Source organism: Plectropomus leopardus, chromosome 23 (assembly GCF_008729295.1).
Source record: "Plectropomus leopardus isolate mb chromosome 23, YSFRI_Pleo_2.0, whole genome shotgun sequence".
Classification (NCBI taxonomy): domain Eukaryota; kingdom Metazoa; phylum Chordata; class Actinopteri; order Perciformes; family Serranidae; genus Plectropomus; species Plectropomus leopardus.
The window spans coordinates 18573883-18596842 of record NC_056485.1 but is presented as its reverse complement, the minus strand read 5'-3'; positions in this window follow the sequence as shown (position 1 = coordinate 18596842).

The window sequence follows — 22960 nt, the reverse complement described above, 5'->3', positions numbered from 1 at the left end:
TTCTGGAGAGCGTGACACGTGTCTACCAGTCGCGCCGTCAGCAGGGCGACAAAAAAACGGAGCTTGTTCACAGTTTCTGTTCTGGTTGATGACTCAGGGGTGGGGAGATCAACAGACTGTTGATGTCTGAGGTTGGTCCTCAGAGATGTTGTCCTGGTCCAGGGTGGTCACTGGTTCATTCTCCTCAGATACGGTGCTTGTGTGCGATTCGTTATCCATATATCCAAATATTATTAGTTTTTTAATAATATATTTTTTTCTTTGATTAAATTATGCTAATTATAAACCTTTAAATCTTTATACCTTTAGGTCCCATTGAGTACAAACAAAACAAACAATTTAAAATGTATGAAATCAATCACTGTAAATAAAATAATATAAAATAATCTTTAAAAAATAATAAATAAATAAATAAATCATTAAATCATAAATCATTAATGATTACAGTTGTCTGGATTGTTTTTACTAGCTTTAAAAACATCCAAGTCTATCAATTTTTTGTAATTTGTGGAAAAGTTTTTGCCACCTTGACCCTTTTTCCCATGTTTTTGAAAGAAATCACACATTTGCTCAGGGTTTAAAGGTTTAATTGCTTGTGAAGGCGTGCAAATGCAGCACAACAAAAGTGATGGCCCTCCTCTTCCAAAGGGTAAAAAGCGTTCAAAATTTGTCTTGTCATCACCCAGTGACACGCTGAGCTAATCGTGCCTTGTGACCACTTGATATGACACTGGCCTTTAACGTGGCTCGCCGCTTGCCTGCCTGGAAGCCCCCGAGTATATTTATCAGGCAGATATCACAGTCGCCTGGCGGCGAACTCTGCGGGTCCTCATTGTTATGTAATCGCAGCAGGCTCCACTGTGACACATGTCAAAGTGGGAGAAAATGAAGATCTGATTCACTCAGCTACCTTTCCACTCACCCCCTCCCTCCCTCCTCCACCCCTCTTTCTTCCAGAGATCAATCTATTACTCAATCTTTCCGCAGAGGTGCAGTGGGCACTCTCCACATGAAGGGGGAGAGCGATGGATCTTGAGACAAGGCAGCAATTTGACAACATAATTCTGATTTGGTAAAATTGAAAGATGACTCTTGGGGGCAGATGGGGACGGGGGACTGAACTGCCATGTCAAAGTGTCAAGCGCACTAATTTCATTTGAACCAAAGTGACAGCCCTTTTGCACGAGGAAGTTTGAGGCCAACGAGAAACTCGTGTGCTACTCATCTTACTTGCACATTATGCCAATAACGCGGCCACATTACACCTGTCAGGATGAAAAATAGCCTCTATTTTGTGTAGACAAATAGTAACCTCACAGCTATAGTCTTTTCATTGCTGCACTAATATGCTACTCAATAAGAGAAGCCCGGAAAGTAATGTTGCTCATTTCAGTGAAAAGAAACATTCCTCATCCTGGCGTGTGCTTAAGTGTGATGGGAGCTGTTGTCTGTTAATTCTGTTTGAGCTCGACATGCTCTGATACGACTGTTTATAACCCCAAACTGAATCTTGATTGCTGTTATTGTGTATATTTACAGACCTCGCAAACCCTTTGAAAGCCAGAGCGACATCACTTTTCTTGTGCTGCGTTCAGATGCCTTTCACAAGTATTTAAACAATTGGTGGGATTTCTTTCAAAAACAAATTGCATAAAATTACTAGATTTAGAAAATAGTTTTTAAAAAGTAAGAGGGAAAGTGTCTACGGAAGAGAGAAAAACGCAATGTAAAGAAAACATATTTATAGCTGATTATAAAAGTTAAACGCCTTTCTCAGGTAATATCCTTGTTTTATTTTTCTTAAATTAAATTAAAAAGAATTGAAATATAAGAATTTAAATTTCTTGCTAATTTTTTGGTCATTTATCCCTTTTTTGTGTTTTCAAAATAAATCAAGTCAATTTTCTCAGGTTTCAAAGGGTTAACCTGCACGAATAAATGATGGCAGAGCAGATGGCAAACTGGCTTTCATCTTTGTTCACTTAAAGAAAACTCCTGTTGCAACATTTTCGTCAGTAGCAAAATGTAACAAGGGGCTCATTTTCTCAGCTACTTTCCTGTACTAACATATTTCATGCATACAATACTTAGAAAATTACTGATTTTTTTTTTCACTGCTGGAAAGATGGCCTTTAACCTTTTGAAACATGAGCAAATTGGCCCTTTTTCTTTAGAAAACACGGGAGGAAGGAAATTAGCAACTTAACAAGAAATGGCCCAAAAATCAGCAAGAAGTTACCTAAAAAAATATTTAAAAAAAACACCGAAAAATTATCAGAAAAGGAAAGAAAACAAGGAAATAACCTGGAATAAAACATTTTGACACATTTTGCCACCATGGAGCACCAGTGGGACTTTAAAATACAAATATATGAACTGGAGATCTGTTAGTTTGTTTCTAGCTTTACAATTTCATCATAAAAGTACTTTTTTAAAAAAAAACAAAAAAAACCTCCAGATAACTGTATTTCATGAAATGTTATAACAGTTAAAATAAGAAGAAACTTTATTTGTATAGTAACTCTCATGCAAGCCCAAAGTGCTTTACAACAAGAAATTACATGTACCAAGTGCTTCACATGAGAAGACATCGGAGACATAATAAAACCTGCTTGTGAAAATAGAATAGAATATATAGAATGCATTCTCAAATTGATAAAACCCACTTGATAATACTAGTAAAAGTAATATAAAAATAAGGATAAAAATAGAATGCACAGAAGTTGGAAAATAAAACCCACTGAGATAATATTGATTTAAAATAAAGCTAAAAATAATTTAGAAAATACATAAAATTAAGGAAAATACAACATTTCATAGAGGTGTAGCATTGCGTATGTGTGACAGTAGTGTATTCATCTTTATAATATGACAGTAGCTACTTTATTTAACTTTATTGTACTTAATTCAACTTAATTGTAACTGCAGTTCATTCAGTATATATTTTTTTATTTTAGTAGTTGACATTAGTTAAATGGACATGTAAAAAGATATTGCAATATATATCATGTGTTGTGATATTATTAAAATACTAAAAAATATTAAAATACTGTGATAATATTTGAAAGCTGTATCACGCAGCTCGAGGTCAGTGTTAGATTTTTGTGTTTGGTGCTTGAGCTGCTGATCTGTTGAGAACAAGAAGAAATGACTTGGATAGTGAAAATGTACGGAAACCGAGAAAATCTGAAACTCAGGGATCCACTTCATTTTCAAACACAGATTGAATCAATGGGAACAAGCTTTCTGGGCTGATAAAATGGAATCAAAGATGAGAAGAAAAGTCTGCAATGTTCTCCTCCGGTGTCATCCTCGTCCTTTGACAAAAGTGTGTCTGTCGTGAGCTTGTGGCCCACCAGCACTTACATCGTCGGGGGAAATTAAAGCTCGCCAAACAGATTAGATGTCACAGTGCTGAAAACGCAATTTTTCATCTTTACCCACCACTAATCTCAAAGGGGCAAGAGGGGATCTTTAAAGACGGGATAAAACGTACGAACGAGTGCGAGGAGCGGAGGAGGGAATGTGTGTCAGCAGAGTATTAGGTGGGCTCGGAAACAAAAACTACAGTTGTTTTCCCAGTTGAGGGTTGGCTGTCATGGCTGCTGTTGGGGGACAGTGGAGAGCTTATAGCCTGGATGTGACAGAGAGTATAGGTTGTGTGTGTAAGTGTGTGTGTGTGTGTGTGTGTGTGTGTGTGTGTGTGTGTGTGTGTGGGAGATGAGCTTTATCTGGAGGGAGGGATAACACACAGTGTCCAGCCAGATCTTTGGGGAGGCGCAGGAAATATTGCTCACCACAGATAAGCCTCACTGTCACTTGGCTTTGACGACTATTAGTCCTGGCGTCCTGGTTGGCTCTCCGGCAAGCTCCCTGTGTCACCATGCTGTGATGGAGGAGCGGTGCTGGTCCGGCCCGGGAGAAAGGATGCATATTGATTTTCCCTCTTTTAGATACGGTGCCCTAATAGAGGGGGCTCCCCAGACTCCTGTGCTGAGCAAATACAGGAGCACCGTGGCATGTAAACCAGAAAAAAGAAATAAGTGGGGACATGAAATAAATTCAAGCTGTGGTTTGTGCCACACAAGCTAAGCAGTGATTTGTTAACCCTTGAAAGCAGTCTGCAGGAGGTCATTGTGTGCATGATTTTGTTTACATACATCTAAAATAAGAACCATAACAGCAAGAGCATTCATTCTTTTTGCAGCAGAAGGCTTCTGTCTTCCCTGGCATCACATCATGACCCTATTTTACCTTATGGGCCGTGCAAATGTGTTATTTTTCCATAATTATGCTAGAATTTTACTGTAACAGCTGCAGGAGATGAATATTTATATATAGGATTATTCAAACAATGATCTAAAATGAAATCCATAATAGCGAGAACATTCATTCTTTTTCTAGTAGAAAGATAATGCTTCGGTCTTTAGCTTCCCCGCATTGTACACTCCAACAGCATTTTCATTTTGAACAGTATTTTTGTTCCTTCACCAAAAGGAAGAATGGATTGCATTACATAGGGAGTTGCTAGATGATTGCTAGGTTTGGAAACGGAAGAAAAATCTGCCTCAACATTATGCAGCACAAAATTTATCCTTTTTTTTTTTAAAGGTGTGAAATAAAATGCAAATTAATTGTTTTTTAAGGAACATTCTCATCCCAAGTTGTCACTTTTTGCGACTTTCTGCATCTTCATAATACACTCCTTCTGTGTCTGCTCTTCATGCCCTTACCGTGATGTCAATACAAGCACATGGTGGGATTATGTTGCACGTGGTTACATTAAGGCAACAAAAGCTTTTAGGGATATGAAGCATTTCAAGATAGAAATGACATCACAATAAGCAAAAATACCAATTGAGGGTCTGGCAGACCATTTTTATTGTAGAGTTTAAAGGTGTCATGGAAAAATTATTCAGTATGAAAGTATTTGAACGCCATTATTTATAATAACAGTTATTGTCTGAAGGTATGATTGATCCATGGTCATGGTTTGGTATTTTGGGAGGCCTCAGAGCCTCTCCACATGCAGACAGTGAAGGACTCTGAAAATACCAAACCATGACCATGGGCATAATTTTTCCACAACAAAAGGGTTAAAACCACATGGAGCTGCATAATTTCAACAATTGTTTGTCATTTGTTTCTTTGTAAAGCACTTAGTGATTTGTTGAAAGGCTTTATAAATAAGTTTGACCTTGGCTTCAACTTTCCTGTCGCCGTGTTCCATTATTTTTCGTGATGAATTTATGCACACACAAGGCTCGGCTGGATTCATTTACGTATTCCTGTAGGGGAATAACACGCGGCTGACCTCCGTGTCAGATATGCTTGGGTGCAGCTATACAGAACTGCGAAATAAGGGGGGACCGAACAAGTGTAACACCTGTTTTGGAGATGGAACAAATATCCAGACCACTTTTTTGTGGACTCCTTCGTTGCTGCGGCCACTGAAGCACAGGCCAGTGAGCACATTAATCAGTCCAGAGACTACATCCATCTGTCGCACGGGCACAGCTCACTACATGCAGGACCCGCGAGCTGTTGGCACTGCCTCTGCCTCTGTTGTCTCCCATTACTTCTGCCCATTTTGACTGTGTTACCTATCAGGCGAGCTGGTGAGAGAAAGCGACAAAACTTGGAGGGATGTTGGGTTTGCTGTCAAGGGAGGCTTGTTTAGCTCTCAGGGCTGCTGATGAAACAGGCTATTGATGCTTACATATTTCTGTAGCACGGAATCAATCCAGATTTCCACATATGTACATATTTAACTGACATGATTGCATTTGGGCTCATGAATTTAACTGTACGGAGGCCACGTTTTATAAATAAATACACACACACACACACACACACAAGCAAATAATTCATGTAAACACAACAACAAAACAAAGAAACAGACTCTCCAAGGTCTTCCAGTTTCTATTTAGCCTGCTCTGCACATGAAATTGCACGAACGTGAAGAAAGCTTTAAATGCAAAATTATTCATGATGTCTGGTGAAAAAAAAAAAGTTCCCCACAGTTTTTGCAGCTACAGATTTGACAAGCAAAACTTGAGAGCAACTGGTCTCAAAGCTCCTGAATACATAAATACGGACTCCGCCCATGACTCCTAAGTGTAAAATGTTGCAAAAGCTTGAGAAATTGATTTGTGCAAACCTCTGCAGCATTTGTCTATACATCAGCCACGCCCCCGTCACCACGGGGTGCTGTGCACTGAGCATTTATAGTGCAAGGAGAAATTAGTAAGGCTTGTGCATTGCTCCTTTAACACGAGTGCCGGCATACAAGAACATACTGTATGATAGTTTAACTTGCACTCACAGAGCAGTGAGAGTTTTTATTCGTGGTGGTATGCAGAGGACAACATTTGAAAAAACTGAAAGGTCACAGTAAATCTGAGCTGCTGTACAGTGGTAGCACCACTGAAGAGTAGGAATAACAATTGGTAAGTGCTTGTAACAGATGGACGACAAGCTTTTGTGTGTGTGTGCAGCTTACACAAGGCTGAAAAAGTTTTGGACTATTTCTCTGCATGTACAATCCAGTCCCAAGAACTAATGTTTGCATTCTGCGTTTCTGCAAACTGCAGATTCATTTCTGTATTAATATGCAGCAGATATGTTGAAACTTAATGTTTTTTTGCATTTAAACAATGCTTTGGCACGGAAAAAAGATTTTATCATGGTAAGGAAAAGATCATGTTATGGCTGAACAGTTCTGCTTTTGGTGGCACAATCTCAGGCTAAAAAACATTGATACCTTGACAAAAATCAACCTTTTTTTGCAACACTAATCCAGCTGGAAATGCAGTGATGTCTTCGTGAAAAAACAATCCCTTGTCATGGCACTATCCGAGCTGGAAATGCAGCAATCTTTATTTAAAAAAAACCCCAAAAAAACCAAAAAAAATACCAAAAAACAATAGCTTTCTGTGGCACTATACCAGCAGAAAAAGAAAAATTATGTCTTGGTAAAAAGAAAACAAACAAATGAAAAAAACCCACTTCTTACTATGGCACTATCCTGGCTGGAAACGCAGTAATAGGTTGGTAAAAAATAGCCAATTTTCTTCTTAGTTTGTCTCAAACAGAGATCTGTAGCTTGGCAGGCGTCTTGTCTAGGTGTCATGTTATCCACTATCCCCTCCAACCCCGGATAATGAAGTCTAGTTATATACTACATCACCCTTAGAAACATTCATGATATGCATGAAATGTACAATTGAGCCGTATCCCTGTTTTGCAGAAACGTTCAATTCAGACGGATTATTTTATGGTTGAAACTTAAATGAAAACACTCATCACTGTCAGGGATTAGGCTTGAGCTAAGTAATTTATACATACCACTGTAGGCTTCACAAATGCAGATCACTCATAAACAAGGATCTGCCGCAATTTGGGCACCAACTTCTGAACATGACTCAGAAAATCAAAGCTTGAGCAAATGCAGAATTCAAGCATGATTATGTCACTGAAGTTGATTTTTCACAGTCCTGAATGCACCACAGTACAACAAATGTAGGTACACACACGCAAACAGCCTTTAGCAGACGTTTCCCACCAAGAGGGATAAAGCACACAAACAGTATGGTGCTTTATCATCATTATTAAAAATGCAAAACTGTAGAGGAAGCAGCAGTAAAACAACTGCTACAGAACTTGTAGTTATGAATAAATATGTATTGTTGCACCACTGTTCATGTATGCTTTCTTTAGAAGCTCTGGTTTCGTCCCAGTAGTGCTGCAGTTTTTTTATTAGTCTGGTTTCAGTGTTGATCAGCTAGTTTGTAAAGTAAGCTGTTATTTCATTTTGCATCTAATGTGTTGCAACATAAATCATACAATCACCATGGCATTTATCCACACAAATTAATTCTTCATTACCGCATTTTCCCCTCCAGGGCAGCCACTACACGGTTCCATTAAGCCAAAACCCTGCAGAATATAAATAATTCTGTTTTCTATTTACACCTTGCTGCACATGGCATTCTGAGGCTACAGAGGAAACGGAGCTGCTTTTGTTGGAAGGCTACACCTTTAAGGACATTTGCTGACCATTCGCCTTCTGCTAGTTGTTTACCGTTTTAAAACCCGAGCAAACAGCCACTAAGGACAGGTTTATGTAAATCCCCAGCTGTAAGCATGAAACATTTTTCCTTTAAATTGTGTCACAAGCAAGAAACTAAATGAAAACAGCTAACCTCCGTGACCACATGATTCACAGGTACAGCCAACACGTATTAATGCACATAGCAGCAAAACTGTGTGGTCCATACATGTGGGAGAGTATTAGCATAAAGCCCACTCATTTCTCATACAGTGCATGTTGAGGAGTGAGCGAGGACACCTGAGTAGAGAGGAGGGCTGCAGGTCTGTGTTGATTGTTTTGGTTGGTTGAAACTGAACTATTATACGAATTGTCCTCACATCCAACCCATGTTACCTGCAGTGCAAATGTATTATTTTGCAGTAACTATGCTGGAATTTTTCCCTAACAGCTTTGGGAGATGAATATAAACAGGATTATGCAACTCATGATCTACAATATAATCCACAATAGCGAGAAGATTCATTCTCTTTCTCGTAGAAAGATAAGGCATCTGTCTTCGGCTTCATCACAACGTATGCTCCGACACCTCATTTCGAACTGTATCTTTGTTTCTTCACCAAGAGGTGAAGGACCAGGACCAGGAAGGTGGCTTTTGGTGTCACGCTTGTACCCCAAAAGCACTGCCAGAGTAGATGTATTTGGTGATGTTAGAGTGAGAACAGGCTGTCCACACGTAACACGTAACCAGATTTTTTAAAAATATGCACATTAGAAATCGTTTATAAATAATCTCTATTTTGGTGTCCTAAAACTTGTGAACAAGGAGCCAAAACGTAGAGGGAAGTACGGCAAAGCTTCACTCACATAGAGGAAGCTAGTTACCCGAGCTTGCTACTGTTATTGCCTTGTTATCTTATTCCAACTAGACAATACTTTATGCTCAGGTTATTTCAACACTAACCAGCTAACAGTGCCGGTGCTTTAAGACAGCGAGCAGATGCTCTTACAGTTTTCAGTGTAAACAACGCTGATGTCTGTAGCAGCAGCATGGATACAGAGGACAGCTGGCACTCTCGTGAACATGCACAAGACCTTATGATAGTTCAGCTTTTTAACAAGCTGCCCTGGCTCACCATGTGACCATAGCACCCACAATAACCACAGTGAGGGAAACGATACATGAGTCTATTCTTTAACAAATACTCGCCTTGGACTCCCTGCACACTTTGAATTTCTCACAGCGTCGACGCGGACACCGAAATCGATATCCATCCAATTACTTGATTCTAAAGTATGTAAAACTCATGCAAAGGTGCCTCGTGGGGAAAGGAAGGATCGGGCGGTGGCTTGAGGTTGTTTTTCCTCTGAAGACTCTGAATGTCAAATCTTTTTTTTTCTTTTTTTCTTTTTTTTTTGGTGTTGTTTAATTAGGGAGTGCTTATCATAGGCGCATGGCACGCCGCTGAGGGGTGACAACACCCCAGTGTTGTAAAATTAATTATATCACTAATGTGGACCCTGTGCATGTGAAATAGCTGAACTCTCCCCAAATAGCTCATTAATCTTCAGACAGCCACTCCTGGGCTAGGTGAAGTGGTCTTGAATTTCAATACCCACCCTTGCTGGTGTAACCTTTCCCTCTCTCCCTCTCTCGCTCGAGCAGCCGAAGGGGAACGGGAGCATTGGAGAGAGAATAATATTGTCTGCAGCGGTATCTCTAGCACTTCTCTTCTCTGAGTCATATAATTATACACACCTACACAGTTTGCCTAAACACACACAAACAAGCTTCGACTTTAAAGTAGAATGTACCCGAGAAGTCCTGATGTATCTTGCGATTATTAAAAAGGACCGTCCGCGGCTCTGGCATAAACAAATCACTCCAAATCAAATTGTCCAGGTAATAAAAATGCCTCCATAAAAAGACCAAACTGGACCCCATGAGTAAAATATGCAAGAATTCAAGCTACCCTTACCTTTAGCTGTGGCCTCAAATAAAAGTACTTTTTTTTTTTTTTTTTAATGAAGACCTTTTAACACATGATTAAAGCTCAGAAAATAACTCATTATCAGTGTGAAGAAAAGTCACCCATGAACCTGAAGTACTGCTTTGATTTTTAAAACAGTCCGGTCCCTCATTAAATGGTACTGTGTGCATAAAAACATTGTTACGACCAAATGTTTTCGGGAGGAATTACAGAAATTAAAGTAAATAAGAACTTTTCTAAAAGTTCTTTTTGCTTCAAAATCGAGGACAGATAGACTTTACAAATAAATATTTTAAATTAAGTAAGACTACTCTCTTGCAAAACACATTGCAAGTAAAGAATAAGTCATTTAAACTTTGGTCAAAATAGTTTAGAAAATATTTCACCTATATATCTGTAAAGTAGGTGTTCTGGAGCTTTTCATCATATGACTTAAAAACTTATCTAGCATATGGAGTTTGCCCAGTTGTCACAGATGTTCAAATCTGCATGTTTTTTAAAGGGATATAGTAAACCTGAGTTGGACTAACATAAAGCTGGTAAACTCACAATGGACACAATTTAAAAAGAACAGCAAAACACTAGGCATCACAGGCAAAGATGTTCAAACATTTTGCCTTTAGTTCGGGTGATGCTCAAAAGAATGCTGGATCCTACATTTACCATAACGCAACTTTTGTCAGGCCTTACATCTCCAGTTTAAATTGTTGTCTGCAATTTATCATCATTTATTGATATGATTTAAAGCTCAACAACAGCCACTAAATGGTACATAGATGAGGATTTTTTACGTCAGCTTGTTTTCAAGTAATAAAAGTACTTTCCGTGACATCCTCTGTCCGTGGTGCTGATCCTGCTCAGCAGTCCACTCTGCTGCTGTCCATGGTGCTGATCCTGCCTCCGCTCCTGGTGCGTGCTTCTGTTTTGAATTTGACCAGAATGCAGCTTGTAGTACGTCTGAAATAAGCTCACCAATTATCCAACTGCTAGCTGCTTAATACCACTATACAGCTGCCTCAGTTTTTGGATGTGTGGATCTTGGAACGTGCTTTATCAAAAGATAATACCAGTTGTGTTCTCTGTTTGTTTTCACCAGCAGTGTAGTAATTTTGCAAGCCCTATTTAGTGTAAGTATAGTATGGTGTCTCTGGTGTGTTATTTTCCCCACTGTTTGTGTGACAGTGAGTTTAGTTGGTCTGCCCTGTTGGCAGTAATGTTTATTCTTTTGCTTCTCTCCTGCTGTTGTGGTTATTAAAACACTGAAAAATGTCCTCTTCCACTGTGTTTCCTTGCACTTTGGTTTCACTCAGCCATTGGTGTGCTGAGCGTCAGTGGCTTAAATTATTTATTTCGTATTTATAGAGACAAAAACTGCGATGACAACAGGAAGTGCGGCTGTCATTGACAGGTATTAGGAGGAACGGAGGCAAGACATGGCACTTCACAGGCCTGGAAAAGGTCAAGAAAGCAAAATATGTGGAGTGCACACAAAACTCCTCTTCAAAACGGAGGTGGACCGGAAAGGTGTACTGAACAAATGTGAGGTTGAACCACTGATCATCCCTTTTTTATGAACCTGGATCCCACATGGACCAAAAAAGTGAATAGCCAGACAAAATGGAGCAAAGTGATGTATAGAAAAAGCAATAACCCAAATATATTATGCTCTGCATTTCCTCAAAGTTTACTCAAATTCAATCAGACATGCACCAAAGGACTCGAACGTTTTCAATACCTGAACTCCATTTAGTAGCTGATAAAGGCCTGACATCAGGTCCTAAATGTTGATTTTGCAATCCTGTTGCCATTACCCTCGGCTAAAAGTGACATGATGTAAGCCCCATGACCAACTAACAGCCCGTTCAATTTGATTTTTTTTTGTACTCAGCAGTCACAACACAATTTTATTTTTAAGTATTCATATATTAATCATCCCATCTTGTTTACCCATTAGCAGCTCCATTCCAAAAGCTTCTTATCACAGTTTCCATCCATTAAACTGCATGGTTTGCATGTCAGCTGAGCTCACTCTGTGTCATCTCAATTATGATTTTCTTACTCTGTGGTGTGGGTGTTTGGTTGCTACATGTAGTACATGATTTGGGCTCTATGCAGCTGGATGAAAATCAGTTGTAACTTTTTTCAGTGCCTGTGTTCAGACGTTTTTTGTTTTGGGAGTGTAACCCTCCTGATTGTGTTGTATTGTTCATCTTACTGTGCTTGTTTTTATGCCTACACACAGTCATAACTGTGGCCGCTATGTTTTCTGGTTGTCTGTAAATTCGTTCCATTATTGTGAGACGGGATGTCTTGCTTACATTAAGGATTTTTATTTTTTAATTTTTTATTTTTTTTAAATTTGTTACCAGCATCCACTTGGACTGAAAGATGGATTGATTCGGGTTCTGTGGTCAAAGCTCCAGATGACTTTGTCCTTGTCTCACTCTCTTAATGTGGTATCTCAAGAAGGCCTTGAGAGAATTTACCCAAATTTGGCAGAAACGTCCGCTTGGACTCAAAAATGAACTAATCAGATTTTTTTCTTCAAAGGTTAACCATGTCCTCATATGCATCGCATTTTGGTGAATGCAATATCTCAGAAACACTGTGAGGGTATTTCTTAAAATGTGGCACAAACGTCGACTTGGCCTCAAGGATGAACTGTTTAGATTTTGGTGGTCTAAGGTCAAGGTCACTCTGTGAAATGTGCACAAATGTTGACTTGTTTTAACATTTGTTGTGTCTTTGTAGCAACATCCATATTTAAAGCATTGGCTACTCTCTTGGCTACATGAGTCTGGCAACCACAAGGTGGTGATTCTTGTTATTATTAACTTCACGTACAGTGAACTCCTTATCAGCAGTACGGAAAATCTTTAACCTAGACGCTGAATCAGTGGAAAACTCTGTTTTCCTTCATTACCGCCTATTAGGGTGGTGCCTTTTCAAGCTAAATTGGACTGGAGTGATCTGAGAAATGTTAAGAGAGAAATGTGCTCTAATTGGCTCTAAGGGTCTACACGTTGGGCCCTGTGGATGAACTGTGTTTCCTCACTCTGAGAATACAAGCTTAGATGGTGAATCACAGACTAGTTTTTGAAGTTTTTACAATTACAGAAGTACATTGTGACATCATCCAGATGTCTGGGCCAATAGGTCATTTATGGTATCATACCTAATGTCTGTGTGGAGTATGTTTATGCCGACTTTATATTGTGCAGATGTTGGATTATTAGGAGGAACAAGTACTTCTTTACCATTCTAGAAAATGTACTTTTGATCCATACATGAGTATCCTGAAATCTCACGAGCAGCGTACTGTAAACTTTTATTTTCTAAACCTTGTTACCTTAAAATACTGAAAATGTTGCATTTATACATTATAATGTAGCAATGATAAAAAAAAAAACAAACAAACAAAAAAAGTCTACACATTACTAAATCTACAGTTAGGTTTTGGTACTAAAAACGATGATTACAGTTAGGAGAAGATCATGTTTTCTAGGGATGTAATAATACATGCCTTGTTGAACCATCCTGCTAGGTTTTAAAAATAAAATAGACATCTTAAATTGTGTTTAATATAATGTTCTCGGCGCCACTGCGCCAAAAAGAAGCACAAATGACGGAACAGGCAACATGCTGTCTGCCTCGTCTCTCCAATCCCAAAACCAATAAACTCCAGTTAGACGCACTGGGAGACACACTATGCTAAGCTAGGCTGTTGCAAGATGGTTAGTAATACCATTATCAGACCAGAAATAGAAGATTCTCCATTAACCTACAGGTCTGGTGTTTGGAGCCACGTTGGTTTTGCTAAAAATTATAAAGGGTGAGCAGGGGAGTGGTGCAAAAAAAAAAAAAACAAAACAAACATCTTTGTTGTTTGACAGTCCTGAAAAGTGTTCTGCGATATGATGAAATATACAAATGTAACATATCCGGGGTTTACAGAAATGTACAATGGCAAGATTTTCTTCTGGTGACTTGGTTGGTGTTCACCATCTTAGTGTAGTGTTCTAGCATGCTTACATTTGTTATTACTCACAACAAAACAAAGAACAACCAAGGCTAATCAGAATGTCTTTAGATCTGCAGGAATTTGGGTCGAAACCGAAGAATGAACAAGTGAAAATTATGAACTAAAAGTGGCGCTAGATAAACATTCAGCAGATCAGCAAAGTCCTTAGAATTCATCCTCTGTGGACCATGAATGCCTGTAGAAAATTTCATGTCAAATGTATAAATATTTATCTTTACATTGAAGCACTATATAATTATAAAACTTTCACCATTTTCACCGTTTTAGTCTGGAACAAGGCAACAAACTGGAACTTCTCACTGCATTTTTAAATAGCGAGATGATATTTACAAATGATAGTTATGATAATCGGCCATGTTCCAGACAACACTAGTCCTCCTCAGTGACATTTTTTCTGTCAGTTCTCACAGCAAACACTTAAAATGCATCAATGGTGTGATATGAAGCATAGAAACAGCTTTCTGGCTCATGTACTGTTGTTGGAATCAGTCACTGATCGCATTTCACTTGCTATGACAAAAATAACACGCTAACACTCAATTACAAGATTAAGTCAGCTCAGAGGAGCTCGCAGCTTCACCACTTCCATCTTTTTTTACATACGGGCTCCGGTTCTCATATCCTCAGGCCTCAAAAGAACTCTGCACAGAGCAACACGACAAATACAGTACAGTAAGAGCCACCCAGGCCAAATCTATCTGCTTTATTGGTATTCACCGTTTTCTCCCTCCATCTGCTCAGCACATCACAACCCAATGTCTCCTACCTCTGCCGCACTATTTTTACCTGCTCCTAGATACTGTCTCCCTGCATGTGACGTCAAGGAAGCGAGAGGGAGAGACAGAGACGGAGAGAGCTGTTATCATTCATCTACAGTGTGGGTTAGCTAGCTCCCTGCTGTCATCCTCCAAGAAAGTAATCAGTGGGTAATAGCAGAGAGTTGGAAGGAGAGTCATGCTGTATGCCACGAGATTTGACTCTTTATGAAAGGCAGGGTTAGCAACGTGTGTTCTGGTCTCTAATGGAAGTGATGCCTGTGAGATCGGCATGATCTTTGTGGGAGAAACCATCTAACATGCCACTTAACTCTTCATTCTCTTTTTATGACAGCTTGGCTGTATGTAAATGTCTTGCATTACTTTACACTTTTTCAACCTTTTCCTGTGGACAGTGTGTTGAACGTGTGAACAGCTTGTCATCGTGTATGAACTCCAGCCTTGACTGTGTAATTCCTGTGCTGTATATGCACTAGAGATGTACATTTTCAGCCCTGTCTCCTAGAAATTAGTTAAATACAAATGATTTGACAAAGCAAATGTGTTTTTGAGGAGAACTTAAATCAGAGCAAATTATATTTTCTTTTAAAATGTCAAACTTAACAGCAGAATTATACATGTTTACAGCATACTACAAAACAGTTTTGGCCTCTAAAGTTGATTTCAACATCCATGACAGCTGTACAAGGGTGAATTTTAATATTTAACTCACCTGTTTATATTTTATTAAGGTTTAAAGTTATGCATAATTAAGGAAGGGGACAATTTTATTGAGGCTGCCTGCGAGGCATTGCTACAGTAGGAGTCAAATCCACCCCTCGCTACTGCATAGCTCTAGCCTCTTCTTCAAATATGGTCACTTCTGGTTCCAAAAATGCCCAAGTGCCAAACTTGAGGCTGCAAATTGGGGGTCCACAAACCAGGAGGTGATGTCACAGTTGCTATGTACATTATTGAATACAGTCTGTGGCAGTATCTTAATAACCTGCTGACGTGGTGTTAAGAGAGTAAATGAGATAAGATAAAATTAAGAGGATGAATGGATACATGTGTACATTGTTTCTTGTAAATCCCCCATACTTTGGTAGGCAATCAGAATCCTTCCTACTGCAGATTTCAACCATACATTTTTTTTTAATCAAAAATGGTACATTAATATAAGAATTGCAACATTAATTATGATTAACAATGTTCATTATTAGGAATTCTGTTTTAATGTGAAAACTAAAAATGTTCTCTTGACTCTTGATTGCGAGGAGGTATTTGTGTCCCCATTCACAACGCACTGGAGCAAGAAATCTAACCCAGTGTGAGAGCACAAACAGAACTTAGATGGCTGTTAAATTTAGACAAAAGAGGAAGCAACGTACCGGTAATCAATGTGGCTTGAAGAATTGATCGTCTCTTCCTTCTGGAGGTTTAAAAAAAAACACATCGGATGTCTGGATTTTTGCTTAGAGCAGCTTTAAATGGTCTATTAAAACAGTATAAAGTTCACAACTTAAACGTTAAACCTGATTGATTAATAATAAATGATCAGTTCTGCACACCAACTAAAATGCATAGCTGTTTGAACATAAGTGAGCTTGTCTCGTATGCATGCCCACACCCTTATCTTCAAACTGTGTGGGTGTAAAGGCGCCTTTGTCTTTGTGCACGCGTGTATGTGTGTGTTTTTACCTCAGCAGGCACCACAGTGCTCCCTGCCTGTTCGCAGCATTAATGCTCAACCTTGTCCAAGGTTAATCTGTCACTCTTGCTGTATATTTGCATTCATTCTTATCTGCACCTCACCACTCAACTGACTGTCTATCTGCCCCAGCCGCTGCTCAAACTTAATCGTCTTTGTACATTATAGATGAGCCTCCAACAAAGTAGACACACACATTTTCACACACAAATCTCCCTCCCTGCTACCAAAACCCTCCTCTTTCCTTTAGAACCACACCCGCAACACATATTCCCAGACTGTCAATATTTGCGTTATATTTAATGTCTTAGAGAGCCATTAAGCTGACTGCTTCTCAAAAGTAATATATTTATCACTGCATGGGGGCTAGTGTTGGATCTAAGTGTTTCTCTCTCCAGGCGGCACTAACTTTGTGCTTGCGCAGGAGGGCAGCGAGATAACTTCCACTTTTACCTGAGGAAACAAAAGGTTGGCTCTTAATTAGTAGCACAGAGTTATTCCTTCATTTGGTATAATGCACAGGCAAAAGTTAGTTTCCACAATGTTATATAGCTTTTCTCATAATGAGGCAGCATACCTGAGCTTGTTATCTTATTAGAAGGTGTAAAAAAATATGTGGCTTCACTAAAGCCAATAATATACTGCAGCAAAACAGTATGAAATATGAGATAAGCATGTTTTTTTACATTGTTCAGGGACTGAAGTATGTTTTTAATCAGTTCGTTGGACGCACAGTACATTACTGTGTATAATTGCTGAACATAGTTATTGTTCAACATGTTCCTCTGCTGATGTGATCTAATTAACAACATGCATGTATGAATAGGCGCCAAGGCAGCAGCCGGCATCGCTGCCTGCTATAGTGTCTTATTATCTTAAAGGGTGGGTGAATATTTTTTAAATTGCAAACAACAGTTATTCATATGCCTGTATAGGTGAACAACCCACTCACTTGAAAAACATCTTGGCATTCTATGTTTCTGCAAACCACTAATGTGTAATTGCCGCATTTCTTACATTTCATATCAATGTTGCTATGGTGATGTAGTATATAGCCGATAGCGTTGTCACCATAGGCCAGGTGCCTGCCAAGCTGCAGACCACTAGAGACCACTGCTTGAAACCATCAAACAGCAGTTGCTGTATGTTTCCAGTGGCTTTTTGCCACCAAATGTGGGTGTTTTTTAGCAAGCCAAAAGCAGTTGTTTTTTACTCTAAACATCACCATTTTTGCGAGCAGCGATAATGCCACCAAAAGCCGAGACATTGACAGCTTGACACTTGTGATTGTGCCACCAAAACTGGGTTTTTCAGCCCGAACACGATCTTTTCTTTTTTGTGCCTTTATCTAGCCTCATGTTAACCACATGTTGCCATGATTGGGTTGAGGTGAATGGTTGTTCTCTTTTTACCTTCGCGTTGATGTTTTAGAAAAACTGTCACTGAGATACAGTCTGTAACGTGTTTTTATAGCATTTCACATATAGGATGAAGGTGAACGAATGAGTGATTTTTATTTTGGTTACATACAGTATGAGAGACAAAGATTATTTCACACATATTCTCAGTCAATAACAGAATAGGCTCTATACAAGCTTAAGTAGTTAATGGTCCAAATGAGGTGTCAAACATGTCTGTTATTAAACATCACACCTGATGACCATGTACCCAGTCCATATACACTGGTGATAAGTATGTTTTTGTGTGTGTATGATTGGTTGTCTTTTATTTAGCTTATTTGGATGTTCTTTTGAATGTATTGTACTATGACCATGGTACAATATACTGAGAAGGCCACAAGTCGAAATTAGTGAGTCAGAAGGTTTTTACTTCATCATTAAGTGTTCACCCTTCATTGTCTAATAAGTATCAGTAAAATGCTTTAATAGAAATATCCACAACAATCCAGTTTCTGCAATAAACAAGGTTGTTTTTTTAACAGCCACCTTCCTCCGTTCCAATTCATTTTAAGTTCCACTGCTATCTCCCAGGAATACCATCTTTGACTATTCCTCGGAGAAAACTTTATGTGTTGTGTATACAAACACAGTGCATGCACAGGGTTCAACTTACAGCCTGAAAGCAAATGTTGTAATTTAACATCTTACCTTTCAGCATGTTTGCCTATAAAAGCTGTTCAGGAGCTTATTCTGCAACATCACGGCAGCTGTCTTGGGAATCAGCTGTTCGCACAAAAACCCCAGCTGGCAACATCAACATCGACAAATAGAAACAGGCGAGTTTAATTTTAAAGTTACAGTAGATCCACTGTGCGCACTCAAGAACCATTACCATAACATAAAGGGTAAATGCTTCGCAGCAGAACAGTATTATATTTCTCAGTTTTCTCGTCCTCTAAAATTGATTAAATCACGCCGCATGTAGTGTATCGTAACCAGTCGCCACCAATGAGCTCAGAGTTGTACTGTATGAGTATGAAGACGAGCACAGCCGGCAGACTGTTGAACAACTCGGTGAGCTGTGTTGAAATGTCTGTGGGGATATAAAGGGCAGAAGTCAAGTCCCTCAAGTGGACATTGACTGATTGACTGACTGGCAGGCTTTACGTGTGTTTGTGTGCAGGTGTGTGTGAGTGTGTGATGCACACCGGCATTGACTGTCTGGTGTCATCTCTCTCTCTTTCCATCCAAACTCTGCCCTCCCCCCTTCTTCTCTCTCTTTCCCTCTTGTCCGGAGCTGGTGACATCTTGACAGATTAAAATGCTGTGTGCTCCAGTCCTTGGTTTGCCACACTGGTGAACCGCGGGGACACCACTGTGAATCAATACAAGAAAATACTGTCTCTGAGACAGACATCAGCCACCCGTGCTCACATAGAAACACATAATAAATCCATGCAAGTGCAAAATATATGTAATGCATTATAGATACTGTAAGTAGTTACCAAAATAAAGCAGAAAATGAAATAAAAATTATGATGAAAGCTGCATTAATAGAAATTTTTATGATGAGAAATGGATTAAATGACCTCACTTTAAAGGATTATTTAATTGTTTTTTCAACCCATTGTTTTGGTATTACGGCCTGCAGCTTTTATAGTTTTGTTTTCACTTGAAGCTTTTATGACCTTTGAATCCAGATGCATCACAAAGTGGTTTCATTTGATGCACAAAGTTTGCCGCAAGCACAGGAACATAGTAAAGCATTAAGCTGCCAAAGAGCCATATTTGAGATAGACATTTGTCCAACCTGGTCTAACAGAAATTAATTAAATGAGTTGAGGACATCCGTCCAGGAATATAATCTGGAATAAGGGAAAAAGTAAAAACCTAAGAATACATGTTTTCCTAACGTTCGGATGTGGCTAAATGTAGTAGTGTATTTAATGTAAACACTTGTATTAGCATGCCTGAAGCAGATGACCAAATAAGGAAATTTGTTATGAGCTGTTACAGGTTGTCTTGAAATTGGGGGAAAATATTTTAGATTTGATCACTTTGGATATACAGTATGGTTCAAGGCCCTTCTATTTTTTTTTTTTTTTCCCAGCTCCATTGTGTTGCTCTCATGTATCATCAAGCCAATATGTCACATCGCATGAGGAGCATGTAAAAGGCTAATATGGACATTTGTGACATGTTGCATTAAAGTTGTAGCCAGAGCAAACAAATCTGTCTGCAGTGAACACACATGTAGCCAAGCATTTGATGCTGAGACTTGACCTGTAAATGTCCCTCTGTTACCTGCTCTCTACGTCTCTGGTTGCTAATATCAGCTGACGGATCCAGTTCAGGACGTCATGGTGATGTTATGTTAAGTAGCACTGGATTCTTTATTAACTGTTCTGGAGCTTTGGATCATTGTATATGAATTTCTTTGGCAGAAGAAGAGTGGAAATTGAACTTATACAACTGCATGACAATATGACAAAATCCATATATGAATGAAGATTATGTAATGTGATGGAAAGTACCAGGATGGCTTCTAAATGAACCCAGTGGCTGTATTTCCAGTGGCTTTTTAGCCCCCAAATATGGATGTTTTTAGGGACCTATTTCTGTGTTTCCAGTTGCTTTTCAGCTCCCAAAAGTGGGCGTTTTTAGCAACCAGTGTCTGTTTCTCCTGCAGCGTTTTAGCCCTCAAATATGGGTGTTTCTAGGGACCCACAACTATGTTTCCAGTGGCTTTTAAACCCCAAATAATAATTTTAAGGAACCTCTGGCTGTATGTGGAGAAACACTTAGTCTCCAATAGATGTTTTATTAGGGACCAATGGCTGTGTTTTTTAAGAAACCGGTGGCTGTATTTCTGGCGCATTTTTAGCCCCCCAAACATGGGTGTTTTAAGGTACTTGCTGTGTTTCCAGTGGCTTTTTTTTAGCAATATGTGGCTGTATTTCTAGTACCTTTTTAGCCTTAAATAGCCATAGCTGTGTTTTCAGCATTTTTTAGTCCCTGAACATGAATATTTTAAGGAATCATGGCTCTACACCAAAAGACAACCTCTATCCTTGCACCATGACAGCAGAAAAGCAAAAACTCCACCCAAAAACCCTCTGATAAAAAAAAAATGGAAGAGAAACTGATGAGGGATCCCTCTTCCAGGACGCACATGCACTAAAAATGCAATCTGTCTGTGGTGTGCAGGAACATTTAATCTTTTTTTTGGATTGTGTTGCAGTTACAGTTTTCATATCACTGCATGTGATCTTTACCATTCTCGGTTTTTATATCACATGTGTAGCCAAACAACAAAGTTTGCAGGCGCAGCAAACTGAGGCCTCTATCTCCTTAATGGAACGTTGGACAAAGGATGGCCCTGACTGTTGTGTCTTTATTGATTCTGCCAGGGTGCCTGAATGTGATTAAGGGGAATTAAACTCAAGCCTGCTGACGCAAATCATGGCCGGAGGTAATATAATGTCCAGATGAAGTGGAGAGATCCATCCCAACGGGGGAGGTGGCCCTCTCTGACCCTGCGTGGGCTCGGGCAATTAGCATTGGCAAAGTGCAACTCAATAACAAAATCTCCAAAATGGACGAAGTGCTTGCATGGCTAATCCCCTCTGCCGCCCAGAGGCCCCCAAGCCCTTTCTCTTTTTAGGAGGCCATTGAGAATGCAGGTCAGGGACGTGGAGAAAGCCGAGCCAAGCTGCCATCAGTCTAGATACTGGAGATGGCTGGACAGCCGCCAAGTGGAGAATTATGTTAATGTTTGTTCTAATAATAAAACGAAGTTGAATACATTAATATGTCAATAGATAAGACATGTTTTTTCACCATATGTTGTTTGGAAGGGCAAAGCAAAGAGGCCATCGAGGCTTTGAAGCCATTCTGCGAGTTTTTTATTCACCTGTTTTGAGTTTACACATTAAATACATGTTTGCTCATGTGTCCTTGACTTGCAATGCAAGTGCATGAAATGAAATGCCGCGTGCAGGCTATTGGGAATGCAAAAATGGATTCATATAGCACTGCACAAACACAGCAGCTCCCTTCATGCATTTGTATAGTGTGTCCACCTCATTAGTGTGTTCCTACTTCTAATCGCTGGTGTTTGATGTGGAAAATGCTCCGACCATGTGTTGGGGCTTGTAATAATGAATGTTTCATGCAGGTTGGGCCCAAATGATCTATCAGTTCCGATTAGATTGTAATTACTGGGGTAGAAATATATTCAAATGAGTTCATTATCAGTCAGATCAGGAGCGGACCAAGCCAGTTTGACTATTTACCAGAGCCTCAAGTGTTTATGCTGCGATTTAAGAGAATGCTGGAGCGATTCCTGCAATTAGGTAAGCATATGTTTAAATGTATCATTTCAGTCAATTAGCCAAGTGCTCTTCAATCTCGCATCTTTACCGTGCCGCCGCTTGCCGCTTGCATTAGGATTCTGTCTGAATGAAGCGTAGGAGGATGGTTTTCCGCAGGTCTTGCAGAGTTCAGGGTGTCAGGTAGATAAATACATGGGCTGACCAGATCGCTCACTCTCTCTGTCTCAGCCCTCCCTCTCACCGCCGGCATTGGTTTCCATTTCTCCAGGTCACTGCTGAATGACTGCAGATTACATCGGCGACTCTCTGATGTCTGCGGGGACGAGGCCATCAGGCTGAAATGACACGGGGTGGTGACAGGCGGACCCCTCGCCGACACCCACCACAGACATGACTCCCATTCACGGCAGCTGGCCCCATGACACTAATCTGATTCTAGTCTGTAAAGGGCCTGTTTTGCGCCCGCCAGTCTTGAGCTAAAACAGGAAATGACCAGCAGGGCAGACCGGTCTTGCGTGACTTGCAGGTATTGCAGAAGAACTTGATGAATATTTTTTTCTTTCTGCTCCTTCAGTGGATGTATAGACACCAATGCAGTGTGCGGCTATCTTTTTTTCTTTTTCTTCTCATGCCTTGAGGAAATGTCTTCAAATTTGGCACAAATGTCCACTTGGACT